Source organism: Rhipicephalus microplus, chromosome 7, assembly GCF_043290135.1.
Source record: "Rhipicephalus microplus isolate Deutch F79 chromosome 7, USDA_Rmic, whole genome shotgun sequence".
NCBI classification, from domain to species: Eukaryota; Metazoa; Arthropoda; class Arachnida; order Ixodida; family Ixodidae; genus Rhipicephalus; species Rhipicephalus microplus.
Window position 1 is genome coordinate 38,725,013 of NC_134706.1, and position 7,772 is coordinate 38,732,784.

Below are 7,772 nucleotides of genomic sequence, written 5' to 3' on the forward strand. Positions count from 1 at the left end.
CCCCCCCCCTCTCCCAGTACGCAAAAAAAAAAAACTGATTCATGATATAAGACGCTCTAGAGCACTAAAACCACAAGAAACACACAAGAGAAGTACGAGCGCCAACTTTCAACTGAACGTTTATCGGGAAACGAAAGCTCGCCGTTGACGCGAGCTTCAAGGCCCAGGTGGATCGTCTCGGTAGAGCTGGTTATCCCGAGACGTTGCTGTGGCCGACGGCATGTGCAGAGCTCAGAGGCATGCACGACGCGCCGCAGATAATTGTGTACAGGAAAAGCACAGGAAGACGCGCAAAAGTCGGGGTCATTCTTCTTAGAAGCACCAGCTTTCACACAGGTTGAAGACGATCGGCCAGCACGCGGGCGTCCGTGTGGTTTTTTCGGCCCGACACAAGTTAGCACAAGTTTTCACAGAGCTGTAGCAGAGGAAATTCAAGGAAACACTTCAGTTCTTATTCTTTGATTTATTCAAAATAAGCTGCCGATTCTGGTTGATTACCAAGCATTTAGGGAAAGGAGACAAGAATAAACAAACATGCAGAAAGCCACCGAAAACAAAACACAATAAGACAGATCAGATGAAATCAAGAGCACCCAAGTTTGAAGCGCAGCGCTTCAAAATGAAGCCCATAATGCTGCAAAACGATGCACGACAATCGAAGAAAGCGTGGCCACCGAGAACAACTCTTCACCATCCCCGAAGAACCACTCATCAGATTCATTGATGACGCAAGTGTTCAGCTGATTGCTTCTTGTACAATTTAGCAAAAAAAAAATTGTACATGAGAATTGCAAATCACGCGAAAGGCACACACACACACACACACACACACACACACACACACACACACACACACACACACACACACACACACACACACACACACACACACACACACACACACACACACACACACACACACACACACAGAGAGAGAGAGAGGAGGAGGAGGAGGAAGAGTGGTCAATTGTCAATATCAAGAAGCACATCCGATGTATCCGGTGTGAGACAGCCGCGACATGATAAAAACACACTTCCCTGACGCAAACAAAGTTGAAAACTGGCCAAAGTTTTCTATATATTTCTAAATCGATAGTTCTACCTTTGCTCAAACATTCAAAAGCAGTTTTTGATTAAAATAATCGTATTTCGGTACTCTCGCAGACAGCATCAGCAATGCCCCTCCTAATAAATTTCTAATTTTATCAAAAAATTATTTTGATTACTACAGTCGCATTTTTGTTTGTGCTCATCGTCATATTTCTAGAAAAGTGGGCCTTTACAGTTTGCATGGTTGCGGCCTGCCTTTAAAGAAAGTCCAGCTTCAACTTTTTTCTGAAATAATTTTCGGGATAAGTTGGCATTGATTTATTTTTTTTTAGTTTGCACTGCCCGCTCGGTTTTGATACTAGTCGTTGGGAACATTTTTCAAAGTATTTATTGTATGAGCATGTATTTCTTCAAGACGAACAGCTTCAAGCGCAAAAGAAGGAAAAGTTCACTGCGACATAACAAAATAAATAAGCAATAAAAGGCACAAACATTACGCCATCTAAGCCAACTGCATTTTCACAGAAGTAAGGGAAGGCCGACCAGTTCACTCAACTGAAAGGTCCGTGCACACGTTCGGGGGGCCAGAGAGGGTGATGCGGGAGCAAGCGTCACGATGAGCTTCCCAGTCTTGAGGAAATTTTCTTTTCCCCTCCTTTTTCCCCCTCCTTTCACAAGCCAGTGTCGTCGCATTTCCCAGGTCAAAACTGCGTCCAATATTCTGCAAAAAAAAAAAAACAAACAAAAAACTACAACCACAGCCACGGCAGCGCGACTGAAAAAAAAAATGCAGCAGCAAGGATAGTAATCTCTACCATCACTAACAGAGATGATACGGCTGGTTTGTCGAAAGAGTGCCTTCTCCTTTCTCACTTTCTTTCACTGCAACGTCCCCTCCATCTTAGAATGTTCAGCCGGACTGTCATATAAGTTAACTTTACCCCCCCCCCCCCCCCCTTTTCAGAGAAACTTCGAGGACTGCACGACTCGTTCTGCCAAGCAACCCTTCTTCTTTTTCTTTTTCCCTTTCCTTTTCTTTTTCCTTTTTCTTTTCTTCTTCTTTTTCTTCTTCTTTTTGCATTGATCGTCTCTAGTATTGTCAGTTTGTTTTGCCCCTCTCTTTCTTTTCCTGAAAGCACCACGTCCCAAGCACCCAGAGTCTAGTATACTTCCAGATGAATATCTCAGATACCATAGGAATCTTCGATTTGGCTTGCACTAGTTCAGAAAAGTGCAGGTGCAGAAAAAGCGGTGCCAAGCGGTGCAGTGAGCGTGCAGCGCCGGTCGAGCAAGTGCAGGTGCAGCCTCAACCACGCCTCGGCACTAGCCGACACTAGCGCGCGACGGCTACAGCCAAAACGAAGGCGTGAGTTGACGTGAGTGCAGGCCGGAGAACACCTTGTAGTGTAAGCCTAAAATAGCCGCCTCCGCCGCCTTGTCCGATCAATACACGGCCGTGATGGCACTTCTTGTGACTGCGATGGAATTGCTGGACTCGAGCAGCGACGACGATTCCGTCAGCGGTGCCGTTTGCAGTGACTGCGACGATGAGTACGACGATGCGTGCATCTTGGTCGCGTGCGCGTTGGTGCGCGACGATGCCAACCGTGTACCCGGGTACGAAAGCATTATCGGCAGGTACCATGAGTATGAATTCAAGCGCCTCTTCAGGCTGTCCAGGGAGACTTTTGATAGTTTCAGGGCCAAGTTCAAGACTTCAGCCTTCTACCCAAGGGCAGTGCAAGGCCGCCAACAAATCAGTGCCGAAAAAACATGCCTCATAGCGCTTGTGTACCTAGGCTCACAAATATCTATGTACGCCATAGGCGACAAATTCGATGTTACCGAGTCGTCTGTTCATGTTTGTGTGACACGGGTCGTTCACTTCTTACACGCTATTAGCGATGAGATAATTTGCTGGCCTAGTAGCGCGGAAGTGACCCGCATAAAGAACGGCTTCCTCGCCAAAAGTAAAGGCAAGGGCCCAAGAAACACCATCGGCTGTATCGATGGATCACACATCGGGATACTCACTCCAAGCGAATCTACGCAGTCTTACTTCAACCGGAAAAAGTGGCCTTCGATAATCCTGCAAGGAATCTGCGACGACAGGAACAAGTTGCTGAACGTGTTTATTGGGTTTCCAGGTTCGGTTCACGACGCCCGTGTCCTGAGGGAGAGCCCCTTCTTTGCACGCGCAATTCAGGAATGTGAAGACAATTATATACTGGGTGACAGTGCATATCCACTGATGCCATGGCTCATGACCCCATTCAAGGACAATGGAAGTTCTTTTCCTACGTGGAAAAAGAGCTTCAATAAACGACACAGTCAACAACGAGTGCTTATTGAGAACACCTTCGGCCTGCTTAAACAGCGTTTTAGGAGGCTCTACCTTGTTGATGCAAAAAGTGTGCAACAGTGCTGCTATATAGTTATGGCTGCGTGTGTGCTACACAACATGTGCAACGATGAAAGGGACTTCCTTGAGGAACTTGCAACGCTTCCCCAAGAAGAAGATGTGGGCAATGATGAAAGTGAAGGAGATTTTGATTGCAGTCTGCCAGGCTACAGTCAGTCTCTGCGAGAGTTCATTGCAAAGGAACAGTGCTAGAAGTTCATCTTTGCTTCGCGATTTATTCAGTGTGCAAATGTTTTGCGAAGTGGGGTGCCGCGTCTAGAAGCAATGTTTTTTTTTAACAAATTAGATGGAGTAGACACTGCTAGTGTTATAAAAGTTTATTGCCCATATTATAACCCGTCCTTATTTGAGAGTACGTCGATCAACCGATCGAATCGCTGCATGCGCTCATCATGCCGCTTTGCCTTTGCCTCTTCCCATTTTTTTCTTTCCTCCAGTTGTTTCACTGCTGCCTCCTCTTGCTTAGCTCTCGAAGCTTGCATTTTTTCTAATGCCTCCAAGAGCGGCGTGACTTGGGACCTACTCTGGCGCTTCCTTTTTGGCGTTGTGCTGCTCCGAACTTTGGATGCTGTGTTGCACTCGACTGGGACTGCTGCATCTTGAGGTGCTTCAGTGATGCTGGTGCTGTTGAAAGTAATTGTACAGGTGCCATGTCATTTCCAGGCTACAGCACAAATTAAGTAATTTTTACTTACTCTGGACTTGCACTAGGCAGGATTGTTTTTCCAGGCTCCAAGAGCAGCCTTGGATTTACACTATGTTCTTTTTCCAAGACTTCTGCCAGCTCTCTGTAATAGACACTATGAGAATCACTGAAGATATGAAGACACAATCGTAACTTACTCTTCATATTCACAGTTCACACGGTGGTGACCTGAAGAATTGTTGTCTTTTTTTGACTTTTTATATGCTCTGTCCAGCGACTTCCATTTGTTTTCCACTTGTGTGGCAGTCACGTTGCACAAGAACTCCGTATTGATGGCCTCAGCCAACTTCTTCCACAGAAGCCTTCTTGTGCTAAACAAAAAAGCAAAGCACAGTTAGTAGGAAAGAAGGAAGCGACGTAACGTGACCCAAGTCTTGCAGTAGCACATGAACCTTTCCTTAGTACTTCATATGTGTAGCTTTCAGGGATAATTGCTAGGGATGTTCGATTATTCGAAAATTTTGGATAATGAATCAAACAGCACTGTATTCGGTTCCTAAGTCGAATCGAATTGCACATATTCTAAGTAACAAATATTCTTTTAATAATCGGCACTGGCGGGAGAACCCCAAAACAACGAAACAGCTACAAGTCATTCTTTCAATCCCTAATGTGACCTGTACGCAGCCCAAGCTTTTGCAAGACTACCTACACTATATTGATTGTCGAATGAATGCGCTTCTGAAAGCTCCATTCTTGCTCAATTTTTACTGCACTTTAGCTGTATCGCATTTATCAGCTCCTGTCTTCGTCTTGTAATAACCAAAGGTGGGAACTACGAGTGCTTGCAGCTTCACGACTAGCAACAGATACAAGTTTTGCGTTTGCGTAAATTGTTCTTGCAGATGTAAATTTCAACGCCCATTGTTATCCGCTTTTAGTGCGCAGGCCATGTTGTGATGACGGGTTGATCTGCTCCGTTACATATTTAGTTGTATCTGCAATGTTTGGTTGTAAATTGTTTTGTTTTTGTGTCCCAATTTTATTTAAAGTGAGGTGACAAAGTCTCACGTTGATAACGCTAGTCAATGCCGTAGTTGAACCTACAATTACAAAATGTTACGAATATTCTAGTTCCTGCTGCATACGAGATTACCTTAGTTTTCGTAATTGTGGTATTTTGAGTAGATTCAAACTGACTGTAATGGCCTTTGTCGAAAGTTTGTGACTATTTGTTTCAAATAAAATGTTCTGTTCTAAGGCTGTTTTGAAAATGGTCTACTTACTATTCAAACAGTATTCAATTACTATTTGTATTCTATTTGGTGCCATTACTATTTGACTCTTACTTGATTAGGTTCCGAAATTCACTATTCACACACTTCTGATAACTGCGAACGTTCTTTTTGTGCGGGAAGCATTATGTTGGAGAAGTTGAACATTGTGTAAATCACTCTTTTGGATCATAAAGCTTCACTAAGGAGACAGCCATATTCTAACCTGTCTTTGCATTGTAAAACATGCAGCTGCGCAACCTTGTTTGCTGACACGACGGCGCAGTCTAGGTTCAAAGATAGGGTAGCACGTGTCAAGAAGCATATCTCTTTTAACAATGAGCTGCACCATCTTGAAAAGTGGCAGTGCGAGAGAAATGCGGACAGACAGTGAAGACACAAGGACTGCAGGGCGAGACTTGCTAGAGATGTGCCTCAGAATAACAACATGCAATTCCCTCTAGTGCAAATTCTCAAGGCAGCACTACACTTGCAACATGGCTTGAGCTTGGAGGTGCTGCACCTTTTCGGCAAGACAGCGGTTGTGCAATGCCCAACACAAAAGCACCGTCGCTGTTTTTGAAGATCACTTGACTTAATGAAACATTACGAATGCCTTCGTTGTGTATATATGTGCGTGACTATACATACTGTTTGTGTGTATATGTAAACGTATATGTCACAGTCAGGCGCATAGCCAAAATTTTTTTTCAGTGGGGGGGGGCAGTAAAATGTAAATTGCTGGCAGTAAAATGTAGGCAACAATAACCATCGCCATTGTGAACTTCATGCGCCCTTATCTTGTTGGTGCTTGCCTAGAGTGAAACGGAATAATAAAAAGCTGCAAATAATTTTGGACATAGGATGACATACCGAAGTGCCCTGGTTTTTCCCACCAAGTCCTTCATTTCCGAGTATTTGGCGATGAAGAACCTTGTTTTTCGGGCGCTCCAAAGCTCTTCCACATCTTCAGCCGACGCGGCTGCTGCTGGAAATGCGGCTAAAGCCCCATCGCTGTCAACGTCGCCGTCGCAGGCAGGAGAAGGCGTCGGCGGTTGTGCCGGAGGGGGGTCATTTTCACGATTCCCTGCCATGAACCGCAACGTAACGCGCTTGCCGTCTGCAAGGGCGAAAACCAAGATTAAAAATACCGACATAGCATAAGCAATGCTACGAGGCTGTTTGCTGACCGACTACGACTCCTGGCCGCTAACCACGTTTTTTGGCAATGCATGCAGCCTGACTTACCTGATGCCTCATAGACGTAACCGTTGGCGTCCGTCATAAATGACCCGTCGGGATTGTGAAGTGCCTTAACTTCCTTTTGAACGCCCTGAACAACTATTTGCAACGTCGTCTGCTCTGGCCTTGGGGGGACGCCCGCCATGCTGCACTACTCTGCACCTGCTTTGGAGTGCGTGCACGCCGGTACAGAACTCGTCAGGAACTAGGCTTACACCTAGACAAAACGAGGGAGCCAGTGCAGAGGGTGCGACAGAGGGCGCGCGCTGCTCCGGCAAAACGAGGACGAAGGTGCTGCACCCTTTGAACTGGTTCAGCCGGTGCAGCCAAAACGAAGAGACCACATTTATCCAACCAAAGTAACTTTTTTTCACAGGTATGAGTGCATGTATGCGTTTTAAAAGTCTGTACCATTTACATTGGCCTACCTCGATTCACTACACTTATAAAAAACTAACAACAATTTTAGTTATTCAAGTTTTATTAGTTCAGCCTACATATTCTATCAAAATAATTTTTACGCAGTGGTAGACCTCGACCTGGCGTTTATTGATATGGAAAGCGGACATATGTTACCGTTTATATGTACTGACAAACCAAAAAATATCTTTTAACCAGTTAGGTTTACCTATAACAATTATTAACGTTTGATAGAATCAACTTAAAACTATTATATTTTCTATTGTTGCATATCTAATCAGTGCTCCAAATATAACAGCGACTTGATTCAATATACCGAAGTTATTATGGCGTTAATGTTGCGCAAAAAAAGGACGAGTACAAGAAAGGGAACAACCACAAGCGCTTGTGGTGTCCACTTTTTTTTTTTTGCGCTACAGTTACGCCATTGTGAATCAGTACCAACTCTCTCATCTCTCCGTTTTGCTTTTCTGAAGCTATGTTAAAGAAAAAAAAACACGCAGTCGAAACAACGCATTATCGAAATTCCGCTGATTTTTCACTGTCGTCTTGTGAAATTAGCCAAATATTTGGTTTATCAACCCAACATTATTCAATCTTAGCATATACATGACAAAAATAACACAGGTAATTCAAGGAGAGCTCACTGACCATTTTTTTATCGCCACACCAGCAACCGCCGGGTCCCTCAACACTCGTGAGATCACATTATGTCATT

General features: G+C 44.5%; 1 long non-coding RNA gene across 1 annotated transcript; it reads right to left on the reverse strand.

The window, feature by feature from the left end:
- Positions 1–3,790: 3,790 nt before the first annotated feature.
- LOC142767428 (uncharacterized) lies at positions 3,791–5,663 on the reverse strand. The gene is made up of 3 exons (XR_012884870.1): positions 4,316–5,663; positions 4,168–4,260; positions 3,791–4,096 (listed from the first exon to the last, which is right to left on the reverse strand). It is a non-coding gene; the product is annotated as an uncharacterized LOC142767428 (long non-coding RNA).
- Between the last annotated feature and the right edge of the window lie 2,109 nt (positions 5,664–7,772).